The sequence below is a fragment of the Myotis lucifugus genome, unplaced genomic scaffold, assembly GCF_000147115.1.
Source record: "Myotis lucifugus unplaced genomic scaffold, Myoluc2.0 scaffold_83, whole genome shotgun sequence".
NCBI classification, from domain to species: Eukaryota; Metazoa; Chordata; class Mammalia; order Chiroptera; family Vespertilionidae; genus Myotis; species Myotis lucifugus.
The window spans coordinates 1,658,387-1,678,834 of NW_005871131.1; the positions used below are offsets into that span (position 1 = coordinate 1,658,387).

At 44.6% G+C, this 20,448-nt stretch overlaps 1 protein-coding gene and 1 long non-coding RNA gene across 2 annotated transcripts in view; both read left to right on the top strand.

Moving 5' to 3' along the window:
- LOC111826473 overlaps positions 1-1,331 on the top strand; it is a 12,419-nt gene extending 11,088 nt beyond the window's left edge. The window contains exon 2 of the long non-coding RNA XR_002829806.1: positions 1,108-1,331. This is a non-coding gene — a long non-coding RNA (uncharacterized LOC111826473). The remainder of the gene's footprint in view (positions 1-1,107) is intronic.
- Positions 1-20,448, top strand: part of CACNA2D3 (calcium voltage-gated channel auxiliary subunit alpha2delta 3) — an 807,563-nt gene that overhangs the window by 114,740 nt on the left and 672,375 nt on the right. The gene's annotated exons all lie outside the window — the stretch shown is intronic.

Consider the following 20,448-nt stretch of genomic DNA (forward strand, 5'->3'; position numbering starts at 1 on the left):
CTGTGTTTTGGCTGTGAGGATTTAACTGAATATTCTCACTGAATTATCCTGTGCCCGTCTTGTTTACACACATCTCTGAAATTGGACCTTCAACATTGAAGATTCAAAACTGCCCCGAGTTTGGCCAGCTCTCTCAAGTAAGATGGCTCAGAGCGTCTTCATGTCGGATGGCATTTTGAAATACTATATCGATGCTGCGTTTTTAAGGGATGTCTTAGCTCAGCGCCAGGAGCCTGGTGTTAATTTGTGAATAAGGGGTTGTGAGTGGGTCTCTTCATTCCTGTTACCCATTTTGATTCAGAGGATTCGTGTGTTTTTATGTGTGTGTGCCTTTTGGAGGATTTCTTGGCGAGTGAGATCAGGATAACTTCAGTTTCTAATCCGGGAATCTTCAGACAGCCACGCAGGGATCTTGTTTAAAAGGCAGTTTCTCGTGTTTCCTTGGAGAGTCACTGGGCTCGCCTGGGCTGGGCTCACATGTGTGGAGTTTTCCATTTTCTTGGCCGGCGTTGGCTAGCACTGTTAGAGACACTTGAGAAGCACTTCTCCGAGGAGGGCTGACACGCATCAGACGGCAGGTTTGGGTTTGCCAGGAATGTGTCTGATCTGCCGAGGGTCATTTTCCATTTCCAGATAGAAATGGGGGTTAAGTGATGGTTCTTTATCTCACAATCCACCGCTTCCTCCCATTTCCCCTTCCAGGAGCTGTCCGGGGGACCAGGGGACCAGTGAGAGCTGCCAAGGAGCTTCTAATAACCTATTGTTGCTTTTTGGAACAATAGGATGTACTTACTCTGTAGGAGTGCAATGATGTACCCACCAAATGCTATCTTCTGTTGGCTTCCGGGTGGTTACATGTGTGTGCCTGTGTGTTTTGATGGAGAAGATAAGGCCCTGGGCCAATTTCTTAACCTGTCTGAGAGCTTCAGCTCCCCAGTATGAAAATGGGGATGATAAGTGTACCTGATGTTATGAAGATGAAATGCTAAACGTTAAGAATGGAGCCTCACATGTAATACGTGCTACGGAAGGTTATTTGCTAGTAGTATTATTGATATTGTTATTGTTGCTAAATTATTGAGTTAAAGTAGCAATGTTCTTTGTCAGAAATGTATAGGAATCAAGAAGAAAGACGGGAGAACCCTCTACACAGCGGCTTGCACGCTCTGAGGGAGTCGGTGCAATTTCTGGGATGAACACAGCCCTGATCTGCAGTGAGGAGACTTTATCAAGCAATCTGCTGTGCAGAGCGTTAATAGGACATTTTCCTGTCCTCCAGCCCTGGCTCAGAGGTGCTGCCAATTCCAGATAAAAGCGCTGGAGTAATCTCAGTTGACTATTGTCTGCCTCCTTAATCTGGCCATCGTGAAATTAATATTTGGGTGTGAGGGAAGACAAACATCTGTAACTTTCCCCTTGTGGAATGGCTGTTCGGTTTCTATTGCACACATTTTTCTCTCAGGTCACAGCTGTCTAAACCTGACCCCCCCCCTTTAAAAATGGAATCCTGTTTGATTTAATGGTAATGCTCATAGTGCGAAGGAGAGTTAAGAGTCATCCTGGCGTTAAAACCTTCTAAGCCTTAAAATAAATATATTGTTGCTATCTTGAAACTTTCCAAACTGAACTTGGAATTCACTCAGGCGTCTTACAGAGCTTTGAAATGTAAGAGGTGGACAACTAATGATCCTGTAAATTCCTAATAACATCGCGGCCGGGCTTGCAGCTTAAATATAACAAAACGCAACTCAGCGCAGGGATGTGCATTGGCAAATGTCCACACGATTATTAATCAACTTGCTCTTCTGATTACAGAAAATTTATTTTGGAGGAATTTGGTGTTTTATCATCATCTCTCCTCCGAATGATTGCGGCAGCCTCATGACTGGTCTTCATGCTCCTCTCCCCTTTTTACTTCAATCCATCTTGCACGATTCTGGGTTACCTTTTCTAAAACGGTGTTCCTATCAGCTCGCTCCCTTGCTCAGAAGCCTCTGTAGCTCCCCACTGCCTCTGACAGAAGTATAATCCACAGATCTATGTATTCCAGGCCCTTCTGTGTCTGCTTCCCCTGCCCACAGCACTCCTGTGCTAGAGACAACTCTGGTCGGCCCCATTGGCCCCTCTAGGCTTTGCTCACCCAGTTTGCTCTGCCCGACAGCCCCTTCCCCACCTCCATGGCCAGGTGTGCTGGTACTGCGGGATCCCTCAGCTCATCTCCAGTGCCTTTCAGAGGAGCCTTTTCTGAACACTCTGCCCTCAGATGTAATCATCCCACTGGTCTTGACTGGGGTGCATGGATGTACAGAGGCACAGAAAGGTTAGGAACTTAACCAGGTTGCACAGTTGTTCAGTGTCATAGCTGGGCTGAGCAACGAAATACTTAATGGACATGCAAAAGCCTAGTTGCATGTGAAATGTAGGCTCTGGGAGGACTTACTGTTGGGATGCAGGCTGGAGGAAGGCTGTCTGTGCCTAGTCCTGCAAAGGGAGGGCCCGAGCTTGATGTCAGCAGCACCTTTTCTGCTGGACCTGCCATCTAGTCGTTAAGGAGGTGCCCATTCCCTGCCCTGGTGCTGGGAAGTGCTGTGCCAAGTCTGGCCGTGACAGGAAGAAGTCCTCCAGACTAGACAGCCACCTTTCTCTCACTGTGCTGAGCATGGGGCCATCTGACAAGGAGGGTGGCAGCTGCTGGGGTCTTCTTATTCCATGTAGGGGCTCCCTGGCTATGGCAGAGCCTGCTTATCCATCAATGGGCATCTGAGTGAGGGAAAAGAAAGTAGGTTTCTTAGGCTTGTGGACTATTGTGGGTATCCCCAAGTTCATGCTGTTTCCTAGAGAGTCCACATTTCCCCTCAGGAGCTGGAATATGGTGGGTGACACATACATGAGAATCTCACACTAGTGACATTGCAGTCTCTGCCATCAACAGGAAATGCAGAATTGTCTTCTCTGCCAGGGACCACCTTAAGAGCAACAACTGCAAAATAAGCTGCTTTCTCCCTCGCCTTCCCCGCCCCTCCCCAGCCCCACACACATTTCTCACTCAGAAACTGTGGAAAAAAGAAACCATTTCTCACTCAAAAACTGTGGAAAAAAGAAAAAAAGAAACGAGCTTCTCTGGTTAGAACACCATGAAACCATTGAAGGTAGTTTTCCATGTTTCATTTTCTATATTTTTGGCCAATGCTGACCCTTTAAAAGTCTGCATTTGGCCCTTCCTTCATCCACTTGGACTGACTTTCAGGCTACAGTAAGCAGGGTCTCGTTATGTCCAACAAAGCAGAAATGCAGATTCGATGAGTAATTATTAAGAACTTTCCAGAATATTAGCCGTTTCAGTCCCTGCAGTGACTGGTGATGGAATAGTCCATTAGACGTTTCTGTTCCCAGCAACTCCTGAGAATTGATTCCAATCTGAAGCAGCCAAGCGCTTTGATCAATACCATAATTACTCTTATTGATGGATTGTTGTACAATGGTAGCCATCAAGACAGTCCGTCAGCTCCGGAGGCACCCGGACTGTCCCCTGCAAGCTGTAATGTACCGCAAATATCTGATTCAAATCAACTTACTATTGAGGCCAGGATGACAAGCGTGAAATTAATTGTTCCACTCCATGTAAGACCTGCATTCTTCTTTGGAGAGAGTAATTGTTTGCTGCATGTAGCGCGAGAGCTGGGGGAGCCTTGCCTCTGCAATGTTTATGGACTTAGTTTCCCCACCCCCCACCCCCAGCAGCTATTTTTCCTACTCTTTCGGGTGTCAGCAGTGTTGTACAGCTGCTCTTCCTGCTGCTGTTTGTTACTGGGTCTTGTCATGTCAGAGAGAATGGTTTTCTTCTAGAAAGGGTGACTGCAGCTAGAGTACGTTTTTCTGAAAAGCTTGTTCATAAAAAGAGAGGGTTTGTTGGCTGACACAAAAGCAAGAAGACCTCAAAAGCACTTCCGTGAATGTAAGAACATTAGGCAAATAGCAGGAGTTGTGATAGGCTAATTCAAGAAGTGTTTCTTTTACTGAGAATCTTCTGAATAGACTTGGCCTTCAGAGACCTGTGGATGGAAGGATGACTAGGCCACCTCATGTGAAGTCAAGGACAATTGAGTACATTGGAAAACGGGTACAGTCCCAGCAGTGGTTGGTCATTCAGTCCTCCTCAGCCAGCTGACCATTGGATGAATTCAGGATCTCAGTAGAACTTGAGAAAAGTGTTGTAAAATGGTTTCATAGGAATATCAAGTACACGAGCTCACAGCAGGTGCAGGAAGGGAAAAGACTGTAGAAATGGAGGAGCATCAGAGCACAGAACCCTTCATGGCCTCCAGGGGTGGATGGATGTCCTGCTGGAGGTGGGACTCTTAGATTCTAGGGTTAGTCAGCAGCTAGGACTTCTAGGTGTGGCAATGCCTTTTGATTTAATAATTGTTTATGACAGCATTTCCAAGTTAGATCCGATGGGAATGGCTTGCTGAAAAAAGGATTCTATGGACACCTGATCCTATAGCCAACCAATATATACTGAGCACCTGCTATGTGTAAGTATTATTTAGGCCCCGGGGCTAGCTAAGACATCCTGCACCTTTGAAGCGTACATTCTCAGGGGAAACTTAAGAAAGCAGATAATAACTGTACACTCAAATATGTAAGGTGATGTCAGATGATATTAGGGATGACACTTTACGGAAGGTGGCAACTCTGTCTGATGTTGGAGAATTAAGACCAAGGAAGAGTAAGTAAAGTGGGTTTGAATCCAACCAAGCTCAGGGGCTGAAAGCCGCCTTCACCATTAAACCTGGTTTGTCTTTGAGATGTGCTGCTAGCTGAGTTTCCTTTTACACTTTGGAAGGAGGAGAGGAGAGCTCATGCTATCAGCATTCAGTACAGGGAAAAGAACCAGTATAAAAAATCCAATTGAGATGTTGGGGATGGCTTTAGAGGTATGTATGTGATTCTATTTCTGCTCAGTCATGTAAGTGTTTGAAAGTATTGATTGAACACTTTCAAAACACCTGAAGGAACCAGGAGTGATTAATAATAAATAACCTACAAAAGCAAAACTTAGAGAATTGTAAAACTCCAGATGATGCTACTTACGGAGGAGGATTCCATATCATCCACTTGCATGTAACCTTGTTAACTCATATCTCCACCATAGAGGACCAAGGTGGCTGTAGCATTAACCTGCTCATCATGCTTTCCTAGCTCCCATTTTGGGGGATCATATCCTCCTTCCTTTTGATGCCAGAGCCCTATGAGCTCCAGCCACAAGGTGGTAAGGATGCCCAAGCTCAGCCCACCAAGGTCACAGACCACTCTGGACACAGGAATTGCCTCAAAAAGGGCTTGTGACTCAGACTAGGTAGGCCAACCAGCGCTTTTCTGGACTTCTCTCCAGGAGCCAGTGAGAACAATGCTCTTCCCACCAGTGTGTCTAAGCTGATAGGATGAGAGTCTGGCATGGTGACATGGCCTGCTTAGAAGGAAGTCAGGCAGAGCTAAGAGCTGTGCTGGAGAGGGAAATAAACACAGCAGGTGTTGGGACAATCCACAGTTGTGGGCTCTTGATTCTTTAGACTGCCTTGTTTAATCTAGTATACAAAGCTAATGGGGGGAGATCTTCTAAAAACAAAAAAAATTGAAATATGCTTCCACTTCATTAAGCCACGTTGGTGAGATTTCGCCTCTGTTGTCTGGAGAGCAGGTGGCAGTGCTCTCACTGTGCAGTGGGCTTGAAAGATTTCTCCCAGGAGGGATGTGGAGCTGGAACCCGGCAGCTTGCTCTCGGGACTCCCATGCAGTCGCCTGTGGAAGCACTTCCTGTGAATGCAAGTTATGCAAGTTTTCTTTGGTGACTTTTATGATGACTGCATCATAAATATATATCATAAAGGCCATCTGTGAAGGAAACACACAAAATTAAAGTCCATACAGTTTAAACAGAAGCCTGCCAATACATTTATGTAGCTGCAAAATAGGGACTTCTGAGAAGAGAGACAAAATTTGCAGCTGCTTCAGCCAAGCACTGCCTTCTAGCCACTCAGCTTTTTCGATGCTCAGGAATTTTATGGACCAGCTGCTCTGCTGAGGTGCAGTGATATATGGGCAGGGGAGTCTTGAATAAATACGTTTCCTCTTTCTCCTCCTTGCGAGCCGGGATCTTTAGCCCTTGCTTCTTCCAAGAATTGAACCCAGTAATGTTTGATGTTTATAAAAGATGAGTCAGCTATTTATTTAGTTACTTGAGCCATTTCTCATATGGAATCAGCATGTGACAAGTTTGTTTTCTAACAGAAACTATATTTATTGTGTTCATGCTGAGATGTCACTCTTTGGAATCTTTCATATTCATCTCTTCTTTCTCTGCAGATCAGGCCCCTAGAATCGAGTGCCTCAAACGTCTACCTTACCCTACAAAGCCCCCAGGGTTTGTCTCTTTTCCTATTATGTCTCCTACTCCTTCCCTGAGTGTTCAGCAAGGCTTTGGCCTCACTGGCCCTCATTTTCTTCCTTAAGGAAACCAACCTCTTGATGGTGAGGACCTTATCATTCACATTCCCTCGGCCTTGAATACACGTCCCTCAGCCTTTGCTCCCCTGGCTCACCAGGCAGGTCTCAGCTCACATGTTATCTCCATAGAGCAGCTTGCACTGAGCAGGTGATCCAACATCCTTTGCCCAGTAACTAACTCCATAGCATGTGGTCCGCTCCTTCTCTCCAAAATAACTTTGTCTGAAATCTGAACTCATTTCCAGCTTGTTCTCTCCTTCTCCTTCTCTGATACTGAGGGGGAGGGGAATTGAATATTGAAGTTTGGAACTCCGCATTAAGCTGGATGCTTCAATGATCTCATTTAATCCTTACAGAGGCCCGAGGAGCCAACAATACTAAAGCCCATCTTCTTTCCACATCTGGAGTCCGGCTTCACTTTTTGGCACCTGAGTTTCTTCCTGGCTCTGGATATCATGAGAGGATCAATTGATTTTGTGATTACAGTTGACTCTTGAATAACACATGGATTAGGGGCACTGACCCCCATGCAATTGAAAATCCATGTATAACTTTTGACTACTGTTCACTCTCAATATACACAGGGGATTGGTTGCAGTATCCCCTATGGATACTTGCGTGGAAACGCAAGTCCCTTATACAAAATGGCATAGTACAATGCATTAAGTTGGCCCTTCACATCTGTGGATTCTTAACTGTGGATTAAAAATATGGGTTTGATCTGTGGTTGGTTGAATCAGCAGATGCAAAACGTCTAAGTGGACCTGCACAGTTGAAAGCCATGTGTTCAAGGGTCAGTTGTGTATGTGTGCTGCCTTCTTCCCCTTTAAGCATGGTTGTAGGACTGCTGAACCTTTTGAGCGTTGCAGAGGGCTTAGTACAAAAAGGGCCATGACTCAGACCAGGGGCCTTAGGGCCAACGATGAGGGTAGGCAGAGGGGGTTCCTGGCTGAATCCCTTACTCTGCCTGGTCTGGATACATGATTTTGTGACCACAGAATTCCCTCTGAACAAATCTGTGTTTCCTCATGGCTAGAGAACATTTAAAAGTTCTTTGTTCACTTATTCTTTTGCAAGGGTTGAAAGAAATGTAAAGTCTTGTGTATTTAGTGATATGGAGTCTTAGATTCTCTCTCACTCTACCCGCAATTTATAGAAATTGATAGTCAGGGACATGGTCCAAAATATACAAATGTGCTTTAAGGGGCAACATGCTGAAATGTTTGAAGCATCCTGTACTTGCCTCCTAGGAGGCACAAATCCCTCCCTGGTGCTTGAATCTGGCCCACCCTAATAGGCCAGGTGGCTTTTTGCAGCCCCACAGGGGTCTGTCTCTTTGGGGGCGGTGACCTCAGTGGAGGTGGAGAGGGGTTTGGGGGAAGGGAGCACGAGTTTTGATTTTTTGCTACTGCTCTCTAAGGAGTTCTTCTATATTTCACTGTAGTGTGTTCCCAGAACCCGTGACAGCCTGTATAATTGCTGGACCGACATAAATCTATAGCAACGATGGGTAGTTTTGCTGATGTGCTTGCTCCAGGCTGCAAGACTCGGCAGACCACGTCTGCATATCATATCACAATCTCAGGCCTCGGTGGGACAGGGAAGGAAAGCTATTTATTGTGCCTCCAAGGTCATGATGTGAGATTGTGGGGGTTGGGGCAGGGGAGTCACAATGCAAGGAGCATTATTTGGCAGAGAGAGGTCCCCGAATATCTGTCATTTACTAGTAAATACGTGGGTTAAAACCCTGACTGGTTAGAAGTCTTTCCTCAAAGTTTGAAAGTTAAATAATTAAATGTGCTTAGGCTTTCAAAACAGATATTGAAAAAAAAATGAAATACCTTATCAAATTGCTTAAAGGATTTTGAACTTTGTTTTTTAAATGCATTCGTTTGGCCTGTAGACATATGCTGAGCCCCCACTGTGTGCCTAGCACCGTGATTGGTGCTGGAGACACAAGAATATGATGAGGAAGGTGGGTTCCTTGCCAGGCAGAACCTGTGATCAGCCAAGAAGGAGCCATTATCCCAGTAATTCCAGTTCCCTCCGCCGCAGCCATGTGGAGAGCACCCTTTCTCCCTGTCGGTCCTGTCAATGGAGACGGTTCTCTTTTCTTTTTCTCATTTTTGTTTTTCTTTCTGGTCTACATTTTTAAGGTCTGTTTTCAATTTTTGATGATAATTTAAGAAACAAACTCAGGAATCCACTTGCTTTGTAATTAGAACATTACAGATAAAACACAAGCTCCGTTAGACTTCCCCCACCCCAGGTACCCACTGTGATAGATTTACTGTCTGGCTTTGCGGAGGATTTTTGCTGTACTTCCATTGTGTGTGGAAAGTGACTACTACTATTCCAACCCAAATGCAGCACATGCTATGCAGACATCATTGTGCAACTTGTGTCTTTTATTCTATAGTATATTTTTACATTAGTTCACGTTGATATCTGGAAATGAAATGGATTAATTTTAATTACTGAAAGCTATGCTTATTCATCCTCCTCCTCAGAACCTTGTATGTTGGTGACGGCCTACGGACTCAGAAGAGTAAAAGTAATAGATAGAAAGAGTTTGGGTGTGTTGAGTGCTCAAGATGTGCCTGATGGTTCTAAGTCTCACATGGGTTATCTCATTTAATCATGAGAGCCACCTCCGTGGGCTAAGTACTGTTTTTATCATCATTTTATAAGAGGGAAGTTGAGGCATGGAGAAATAAGGTAATTTTCCAAAGGATACACAGCTAGACAATGAGGTCAAGATTTGAAGCCAGGCAGTGCAATTCCAGAGCCAGAGATTTCTTGGTTCTTTTGAGCATCTGTGGTTTCTGGGACTTTAGATGCTGAATGCTACAAATGAAGCAGTGTGACTGGATGGTACAGGATCACTGAGGGGACGGTGGGTGGTTTGCATGTCTGTCAACCCATTGATTCAGGGAACACCTGTTGAGCACCTTCAGCGTGCTGGGTTCTGTGTGAGTCCCCAGCAACACAGCAAAGAGACACAGCTGTGCCTCAGGAAGCTCACAGTGAGCTAGGATAATGCTGTGACCACCTACGGAAGGCATGCGTGTTTTCTGCACCTGGTCGAGTGCGGATCTTGTCCCCTCTGCGGTTACGTATTTTGTTTTGTTTCATTTTCTAGCACATTAGTAGCATTTGTTAAACTGCATTTTTAATGTGGGTCCATCGGCATATTTGGAGGAGTCTAGTCTTTCTGTAGTGGCATTATTGCCTTCTGCATTCCTTCTGTCCGGGCAGCATGTCCTGGACCCTGGCGTTTTATCCCCAGTTGTTGCCCAGTCACAATATGACAGATTTGCTATTCATCCAGCTCAATCATAATTAGCATAATCGCCTCTGGTGCCCACCCAGATGTGGTGGGTAGTGTCCTCCACTGATTACAAAGATTGCTTGCCAGGCATTTCGGGAAACTGCTCTTACTTCCTGTCCTCATATCACTTCTGTGGGTTGATGTTTCTGCTCTCGTGTTGAAAAACAAAGTAAGGAAATGTTCAGTGTGTCTTGTGTAACGATGAAGGATAATCAGTGCCTGTGATTTTTTCTTTGACAATCAGGAGAACAGTTAAGGACAGAAGGAAGTATAAACCACTTGGCTTTGAACTCAAGGATTCATTAATTGTCCTGAAGGCTCAGATGAAAGGAGTGCGCTTATTCTTCTCTCTTTACTTGGACCTAGAATAATCTTTTAGTTTAGGAGTGAAAAGGTTTAATGGGTCATCTTTTTTTCTTTTCTATCAACAATGAAGTGGAGCTTATAGGAAATGTTGGCCAGGTTATCTATCTATCTATCTATCTATCTATCTATCTATCTATCTATCTTTCTATCTATTTTGGGAACACTTAGGTAAATTAAATTATGACTTTCTACTGTTTAGTTTGTTGAACCAAAAACTATCAAGCTCTCTTTCATTGCTTAAAGATCACATTTTTATTTTGTTTTATTGTTGGTTAATCCTCACCTGAGGATATTTTCCCACTGATTTTTAGAGAGAGTGGAGGGGAGGGGGAGAGAGAGAGAAAGAGAAACATTGATGTGAGAGAGACACATTAATTGGTTGCCTCCTGCTAATAGCCTGAGCAGGGCCTGGGATCAAGCCTGCAACCTAGGTATGTGCCCTTGACTGCAATTGAACCTAAGTCCGCAGTCCAACGCTCTATCCACTGGGCCTAACCAGCTAGGGCAGTGGTCGGCAAACTCATTATTCAACAGAGCCAAATATCAACAGTACAACGATTGAAATTTCTTTTGAGAGCCAAATTTTTTAAACTTAAACTATATAGGTAGGTACATTGTTATTAACTTAATTAGGGTACTCCTAAGGCTTAGGAAGAGCCACACTCAAGGGGCCAAAGAGCCGCATGTGGCTTGTGACACGCAGTTTGCCAATCACGATGCTAGGGCAAAGACCACATTTTTAAGAGACACATTGTCCTTCTAAGTAACTTCTTTCTCATTTTGCTATGCATATGAAATGAAAAAATACATATATTTAAAAGAAGAAAGCGTATTTTTTCTCTTGGGATAGAACCCACTTGTATTTTGAGGAGGTTTAAATTTCAGACTGACCTAAAGCCTTTTGAGGTTCAAGTTTAATTTGCTCTTAGCAAAAAAATAAAAATAAAAGGCAGCTTCCTAGTTCAAAGAGGTGGGACATTTAAAGACTTTTAAAATACTCAAAGCTTCTTGGATATCAAATAGCTCTCAGAGAAAGCATTTGATGAATGAAGGACACAGGAATTAGAAAAATATGGGCCAATTTTTCTTTATATATAACCATATTTAAAAGCGAAGGAAAAAGTTCTTAGGTCTAGAGAATTGGGACTTAAATCAGTGGCTCTTGGAAAATTTTGGTTGTTGCCAAACACAGAAAATGGACCAGTTCGGCCTGAGCTTTATAGAAGTGAAAACTCCTCTAGCCAGTTCTATGACAAATGAAATTAGCATGTAAAATGTTGGAACATGCCATCTTGGTAATAGTTCTTATAATTGGAATTGAATAGTCTGCCAGCTGCTGTCAATAATATTTACTGGGGTTCTATGGCTATTATTCCAGATAACTGAAATGGAAAATAAGGTTGAGAGAGATGAGATAAGACATCAAGGAATTCTCTAAACTTTCCTAAGAGCGCTGATTTCCTGAATTAGCTTGTTTGGGATTTTGGAGTTTAATGTTGCCTGAGGTTAACTCTGCCTTTCGACTGAAGGTATTGGATTACAGTTGTGGAGAACAGAGGGCTCTGAGGCTGCATGGCCGGCTCACAGTGGGCACTCTGTATAGGAGCACCAACAGCGAGGGCCTGGTAACCGTCTTGCTCATGCACGTCACAGGCATTTTGTCCAGGTCATTTGCCATTAGGGTCTTCATGTAAATTGACATGTGCTGAGTGGGCGAGTGGTGCCTGAATGAATGACAGACAGCAGGAGCTGCCTCGTCCATGTGGAAGACACAGAATTCCAAGCTGGAGGGAGTGACGTGGGCAGTCAGTGCCTGCCCGTTCTTACCTTAAATTGCAGTTTAAGGGAAGGGCCACCATTGGGAAGGGCAAGGTGATGACATGGATGACATGGGGCCTGACCGGGCCTCCTGCTAGCTCTCAGGCACCATGGATATGTGACTGGTTCACTTCATTGTCGTTTCTGCGGTACCAAGTGACCAATCAGCAGAAACTTGAGCACATGTAAATGGTTTCATCCTCTGCACACCTCATCTTAGCTTTGACCTGAGCATGGACCACAGATGGTTTACATTTCAGTAGCTTGTATTTACTTAGTGTGAAATGGGGGGGAAATAATTGGCACAATCGTGATGTCATTGTCATTTGGGCTTAAGGATGCGGCTAACGTAGGCAGTAAGAAGAAAATGTGACTTTATTAAAAAAACAAAAATTGCAGGTGTGTTCAGCCATTCTAATTATGACGTTGTGACTCAATGATAGAAGTTTGCATGCACGCCTTGGCATACTCATTCATATCAGGTGGGTATTTTCACTCTTTAAGGCTTGGGTGTTGTAAGGTGATATTTCCAGTATGGAATGTGTACGCCTTACTAACCCTTCACAAATCCTCTCTAATGACAGTGACTTGTTGGAGTCGCAGAGGAGGCTATGGCTCCTGTTCTGGGTACTCAGTTCACTTTAAATAGATGTTTCTAGGGAGTTCATAGTCTCTATTGGAGGTGCCCTTGGACCCTACCCTCCCACCACTTGGTTTGCAAGTTTCAGAAACGTGGTCAGCCATAGTAGAAACATATTACTTTATTTTTAAAGGACAAATTAAAGGTATCCTTCCAAAATGGAATAGAATTTAGTCACTGTTTCTTGGGAGCCCAAAGTTGGATATGAGTCTGAAATCATGTGATGGCTGGTGATCAGGGAAAGGAACAGCCAATCCCTGGCTGTTTTAAGTTTTACTTAAATGTTAGAAAGCATATCCTAAGTGAAATATACCTGGAAGGTACTTGCAGTGTTTGGTGACAATGGGGCAGGGTTTCCTAAGTGATTATTCCAGACCCCACTTGCCTGAGTAATTTTTTCCATCCTAAACGTGGGTGATTTTCAAGGGTTTGCAGTTCATTCATATACCAATTTTTTTGGCTTAATCTAATGGCACAGAAAGGTTTTAGCCTGGAAGCAAAAAACATTTTGGGGGTTATTTTAAGAATAATGTTTAAAACATAAATCTCTTTGGTTGCTCCAAGTTAAAAATGATGAAATAAAAAGAAGAAAAAGGAAAGAAGTTAATGGTCTGAAACGTAGGGTTGGTATGTGTTTATACTCAGAACAGAACAGTGTGCTGGCTTTGGCAATTGGGAAATATTAATATTCTGCACTGTGGTATGGGAATTTGGAAAAGAGGTTTAAAGAAAAGGCTCATATGACAAATTTTTAATAAGAAAGAGGCTGCTGCCCGTGTAAAAGAAATCCTGCTTGTCTGTCCTGGGTGGGGCAACCTTGATATGATGGCCATTCAGGGGTCACTCCACCGCTGCTGGTATCATGGCATGTGGCTGCCATCCCTGAGGTGCGACCACCTGCTGGCCACTAAGCTGAGGAGTGACGGGTCTCACTTTGCCTTCACAATAACCCTGTGAATGAGGGTTATTTTCACCATCTTAGAGATGAGAAAACAGGTTTGGAGAGGGGAAAGGAACTGGCTTGAGGTCACTCAGTTGGCGAGTGGCAAAGCTGGGACTTGAACCTGGGCCTTTGTCTGTATTCTAACCATTGTGTGATAGGACACAGGAATCAAAGCACTTGGAAACAGAGCGCCTTGGAGGCAGTGGTTCGAAACCTTTTGTGTTTTGTTTCATGAATTTGATTGATGAAAGGTACTTAAAAGTATGTCAGACACTTAGAAAAGTGCCTGGCCCCTGAGGAAATCCTTCAGAATACATGGTAGCTGCTGTGTTGTTGTTGTTTAGTAATAATAACATTAGTATTGATCCAATTTTGGCCTGGGGAACAGACAAATAAAAGCTTTTGTCAGCTTGTTATACCAGAACCAGCAGCAGTTGGTCTGAGTTTGAGGCTGGGCAAAGTCATCTGTGGACACCATTTCATTCAGACCTGGTGATGCTTAAGCTTAAAAGTGGTTTTGAAATTGCCTTATTCTCCCTGCATTTAGCAGCCTCCTCAGGTGCCCTGCAGATTTAATGGTTAAGGCAGCCTTTAGCAAAATTACCTATGTGCTGACTTGGCGAATATGAATGAAAAAAAGAGTCTCTTTTCTCTGCTTTACTTAGCCTCCACTCTGGATTATTTTGTTTTTGTGTTGTTATCATACAAACCTTACTTTATTTAAATCTAAGATATAAAAAATACTATGTAATGAGTGTTATAGAAATTAATGGGCCTAGTCCAGCCATTATCCTGGCACCTTTCTTGAGTTGACCACATAAGTCGCTTTCCCCCATTGCCACCACTTAACAAGATGTTGACAGTCCTCATTCCTCAAACATGGCTTTGCCAGCATCCACAACAGGCACATGTCAGCTGCCAACCATGTCAGCCTTCTATTCCTGCATGACAATTTACCAGACACTTAGTGGCTTAAAACAACTTCCATTTATTACCTCACAGTCCTATCGCTCAGCGGCCCAGGAGGGCTGCATCTGGTGAGATCTGCTCTCAGTGTTTGGCACCTGGACAGGCCCAAATCCGGGTGTTGTCCTGGTTGGGCCTCGATCTGGAGGCTCAGGGAAGGACACTTCCATGCTCATTCAGGCTGTCAGCGGGAATCTGATCCTCGCAGGCACGCGACTGAGGTCTCTGTTTCCTGGGCTCTCAGTGGAGGATGTCTCTCATCTCCTTAGGGCTGCTGCCCTCAATACTTCATGTCGCCCCTTCATCTTCAAAGGCAGCAACAGTGTATCAGGCCTCTCGAGCTTCCCATCTCCCTGGCTTTCCCTTCTATCTCCAGTCAGAGAAAGTTTTCTGCTTTTGAGAGATGATTTCATTTCATGTATTGTTTTTATATAAAATCAGGAACAGTGAGCCACCAAGAAACCCTGGAGAAAAGCAGGAGGGCTGCATCTGATTTGCATTTTTTGAAGTAATTATTTCTAAACCACAGCTGGTGGGAATAGCACCACAATGGATGGGACTTGAGAGATGGGGCTCCAAGTCTTGGTTCTGGGACCATGTGTCTGAAGAGCCTGAGCACGTTTTCTGGGACTTGATTTTGCCATCTGTAGAATGCGATAGCCTGGTTTTTAGGGTCAGCTTGGTTTTCTTTGTCTCTCTTCCCCTCTACTCTCCCACTCTCATCCTGTCTTCCCTGGCAGATCTCTGTACATCAACTGTCCTCCTCTTCCCCACTGAGCCTGGATGCACTCCTAGAATCCTTTAGACTGGCCCTCCAGAAAGTCACCAGCAATCCACTGGAGTTGGCCTTGGAGCCGAAACCCGTGTGTCATCCCAGCACTTGGAGGTCTCATTTCATCCTGAAATGCGGTGATTCTCTGAAATGAAGAATGATCAGCTCCCTTGGTCAAATTGCAGCCAGCCAGAGAAGAGCCAGTTGGCTTTTGCTTTGCTTGTCGTACAGACATCTGGGGAGCGGGTTCAGTTTTCAAGCCACAAAATTGAGGTGTGCAGAATAAAAAAAATCACTTTCTTTCTCTCTAATTGAACTTCATTTCTAGTTTAAGTCCCTGTTCTGCCAAGTTGTTGAAATGAAATCCCAGTCAGGTCATGGTACTCCCTCTGGCTCTCCTTGGGGTTGTTCCAAATCCTACGGGCCACGTGGAGCCCAGGCCTGGGGGTTGAGGGGCTGCTGGTCCTTTGCTGTCACCTGTCTGTGATGGCATCTGTGGAGACATCCTGGCTCCCAGTTGTTGGTTTTGTCCAGCAGAGGCTAGGTTAGTGAATGAACCCCCAGAATTGTCATTTTCTTGCTCAAAGTCCTCTATGACTTGGGTTGAGAGCATCCTTCACCCATGCATTGATCAAGGAACTAGCTGTTGCTGTCTTGTTTCAGCACATGGCCTCTAGTTTCTCAGGTGAGAAGATTGAGCTGGAAGGTCACTGGGTGGCTCTTAAATGTGTTGTTCTGGATGTGACCAGTTCCTTCCTATATGTACTTGCCAAAGCTGGGTACAGGGACCCATCCATCCAGAGGGAGAGGTGTGTGTGTGTGTGTGTGTGTGTGTGTGTGTGTGTGAGAGAGAGAGAGAGAGAGAGAGAGGGGGGGGGGTACGTCAGGTGGGCATTGTCACAGTTGTTGATTCATTTTTAGTTGATTCCGCATTTCCCCATCCTCCCTGTAGTTCTTGAGCAGGTTGCCAGCTCTGTGCTCTGCTCAAGCTGCTTTCGACCAGTGACAGAGGCTTTCTGTTCTTCCTCTACCTGTCTGGGCTTGGGCACGTGCTGGGCCTGTCTGTGCTCTTCAGCACACCTGGACCACACATGTCTATCTTTTGCCCACTTTCTTGACAGCAGGGGCATGCAGTATTTATACCAAGCTGATATTTGAGGCCATTCGTTCTCTGAGGATCAGTGTATGCTGGGAAAATCAGACAGATGCTGGTGATTTTGACACCACTACATGTGATTGAGACCCGCTCAGAAGCAGCCTTTATGCTGGAGATCTGTGGTTATTTGAACCTATATTACTAGGGATTTCATGACTGCTGTACCAGCAATGCCTGGCAATGAGATCCCGGTAGAGGTGGTGGTAAAGATGGTCACGGAGATTAGGAAGGTTTCTGGTATTTCTCAAATTATGTATGATTTGACATCAAAGCCCCCAGAACTGAGTGGGGAAAATAACTTTCTTGTTCTATTTAAAGAAAACAGCACCGGTTATAGAAGCCCTGTGGAATCCTGCGGTGGGAACAGGAGGTGCAAGAAAAACCTTGTTTTCAGGTTCCTTAAGCTTATCTCTTGTTCCCATCATCCGTGTCTGACTGGCCAGTACGGTGTGGTGAGGACTCAGGCTCCTTGCCGGGGACACTGCTCGTCCTGCCCTGAGAGCTTGCCAGCATTTCCAGTCTGGGCCCTGGTGAGCAGGTGAGTGGGCAGAAGTGGCTCTCACTGCCTCTGACTCCATCCTTCCCAGGCTTAGTTTATCCCGAGTTCTGCATCCCAGAAAGTTCCAAGCCAAGCATTGGACTCGCTCATTGTGGGTCCCGCTGTGAGCCAACCTCTCCTCCTGATTAGTACGTGAAAGTATTACTCTGCTTCATCACCTCACATTTTCAGTCATTATCCTGTCGTGGTCATTGTAAACATGTCACTTGAGAAGGGAAAGCAGATTTTTGTGGTTCCATATGCGCAACACAAGGACATCGTTTGGTGAGGAAAATTGTGGAATTTGTGAAGGTCTTAGGTTTGTTCTTTCCTCTCATCCAGCTGTGCTTACTGGCTGGAAAGAACGGTTGGCTCCAGCTCGTTACTCTTGGCTGCTGGGCTCTTCTTCCTTTCTCAGCTGTTCGTAAGTTGAAAAAGGGAGTTTTCTCTTGCCCCTTCTCTTTCTCGGTTTCTCTACCTCTCTCTGTCTCTGTCTCACTGTTTCTGTCTGTCTCTCTCTTACTCTCATGCCCTCCTCCACCCTCTGATCCCATTCCAGCTTCCCTGATTGATACCCCAGTGCTTTCTTTGACCTAACAAATATCCAGATGAATTAAATCACTCTCCATGTCTTCTCTGTTCCTTTGTCTTTGTGTCATTTAGTCTACTGGAAACGACCTTCTCTTATGAAATCTAAATCTTTCCCATTTTTAAAAATAATCTTGTATGAAGTGTAAAACATCTGGAAAACATACAAATATGTATTTCTATATTCACAGACTCATTTCTATCTAGATAGAACCATCCAGGAAATATAGAAAGTATAAGGCAGAAAAGTATCAAAACCCATAACTTTATCACTTGACTATAATTATTTCTATTTATTTTTCTTTTGACCTTATTTTTTTTTTCTTTTTAAAAACCCTCTGATGAATTTGTCTGTGTGTTATCCTTGTTTTTGAGGCCCACTTCAAGCACAAGAATCCTTAGACACTTTCCTGTGTAGTCAATCCCGACTAAAAGACATGACCTAGCATCCCTAGATGTTGGTTCCCCTGCACTTCATTGTGTACTCTGGGTCATCATATTAACAGATCATCCCAAAACAGTGATTTATAACAACAAATGGTTACCCTCAGAGTCTCTGTGGGTCAGGGATGTGAGCACAGCTTAACGGGGTCCTCTGACCCAGGATCTGCTACAGGCTACAATTGAAGTATCAGCTGGGCTGCAGTCTCATCTGAAGGCTTGCCTGGGCAGGTCTGCTCCCAGATCACTGGCATTCTTGTTGGATGGAGGATCTCAGTTCCTCACGGGCTGTTGGCTGGAGGCTTTCTTTAGGTGTTCACCATGTGAGCCTCTCTGTAGAGCAGCTCATTACATGGCAGCTGGCCTCCCTCATAGTGAGCATGTGAAAGAGCCAGGGAGGCAGGCAAGAGAAGAGCCAGATTCTTTTATAATCTAATCTGGGAAGTGGCACCGCATTACTTTTGTCATATTCTATTCATTAGAAAGAAGTCTCCAGCTCTAGCCACACTCAGGGGAAGGGGGTTACACAAAGGCACCAATCCCAGGAAGCAGGATGGACCATTGGAGGCCATCCCAGAAGTTGTCTACAAAGACAGGCTTATTTATGAGCCTGTTGTCTCTCCTGCACTGGACTGTGTTTCATCTTGAGCAGAGCCCTGCTCGATCGTCTTCTCTCCACAGCTTAGTCAGATAATGCATCGTGCACCTGAGGCACATACTGGGAAACCTGTCTTGCTGTGACCATTTGGGGTTTCATAACATGTGTCCTCTGTCCCACCCCACTATGCCTTTGCTGGATAATTCTTCTCAGTCTTTCCAGTCTTAGCTGATGGACCATCTACCAGGGAGGCAGTGCTTAACCTCGTTTATTCCATCAACCACTTTGACAGTCTAATACTTACTCTTTCTTAGAAAAAAAAAAAACCACGTTCAAGTGCATAACATGAAATGCATGGAATGATATGGAAACCCAATTATAAGGAAATACAGTTATCAAAATAACCCTCCATATGTATAATATTAGTGCTTACTTTTTAACACCTTAAATATCAAGATCCAGTATCAGGTTTAATTTCAAAATAGTGATGACAGTAAATGCCATTTTGAGATACTGACAACAACTTAACTGTGGTGGGAAAATATCTGATTTCTATTAGTGATAAAGTTAGCTTCTTATAATACAACTTTTATTCAGTATTCAAAAATCAAGTGAGATATCAGTGAAAATCCAGATATGATTCTTTTTGGACATCCGGAACCCTGATTGAGAACCCCACCTGCAGGAAAGGGTTAGCTGCCTTCCCACACCCCTCACCTTCTTTCCTTCCCACATGCTCTTCCTCACACCGCCCCCGGTTAAGGAGTCCTTGCCTGACCTCTTGCTGGAGAGTGGAAGGGGCAGCAGGGTTTCCACTGTAAATATGAGGATGACCTGAGAGAAAAGCAAGAGCAGTTTGATAAGAAAACGAAAAAGGACATGATGGATAAGGTTGTCTGTATTGATTGCGTGGCTGGGGTTTTTGTGTTCTGCAGCAGGGAATGGAGAGACCAGGGTGGGGGGAGAGTAGAAACAAGACTACAGGGTACGTGGAGAGAGAGAAAATGCAAGAGCTGGGGAAGGGGGGTATGGAAGGTATTCTTCTATGTTTATATATGAGACTGAGGTAAAGGTTCAAATCTTGTGTTTTCTGGCTGTCAACTGTTGTGTCTTTAAACCTGTCTCTCTGCTAGAGCTGATCATGGGTGGGTGTCCTGGTCTGGTTGCTCACTCATGACCATGTACTGTGATTATGTGTGTAGACCAGGATTAACGTACCATGGGTCTCAGGTCAAGTCTGGCTGCCCCTGTTTTTGTACAGCTCCAATTTCAAGTTCTGGGCACCATGCTTTTCCAGATGTTATAGTCCTCAGGCTCTGCCCCATGGCTTGGAGGAAGTGCCCATGGGTCTCCCTGAGGAATGTCCCGCACCGTTCCCTTCTGTCCTTCAGATCAAAACCAGCCTGCAGGACTCTGCCACTGCCATTTAAAACTTCTGCATTCTTCCTGTTTCTTTAAACCAGGCGAATATCACCAGCCCAGCTACAGAGCCCACAGAGTCAAATTAGCATTCTTCAGTGTACATGGAACCTGCAAAGATATCTAATTCGCTGTTCTAAATGAACTTATTTCCTACTCCCCAAAGCCTTGCTCCTCCCCTGCGAGGCTCGAGCGATGAAGAGATTGGCTGTGTCACTTTGATGACTCATTTAATTTCCAGTTACACGAGGGGAATGCACAAGTGCAAGGTAAGGGTGAGATGCAGATTCTGACTTAGAAATTGAAACATCACAAGCAATTTCAGCAGCACCTCTAGGCCATGGCTACGGGCAGGTAGTTATGAC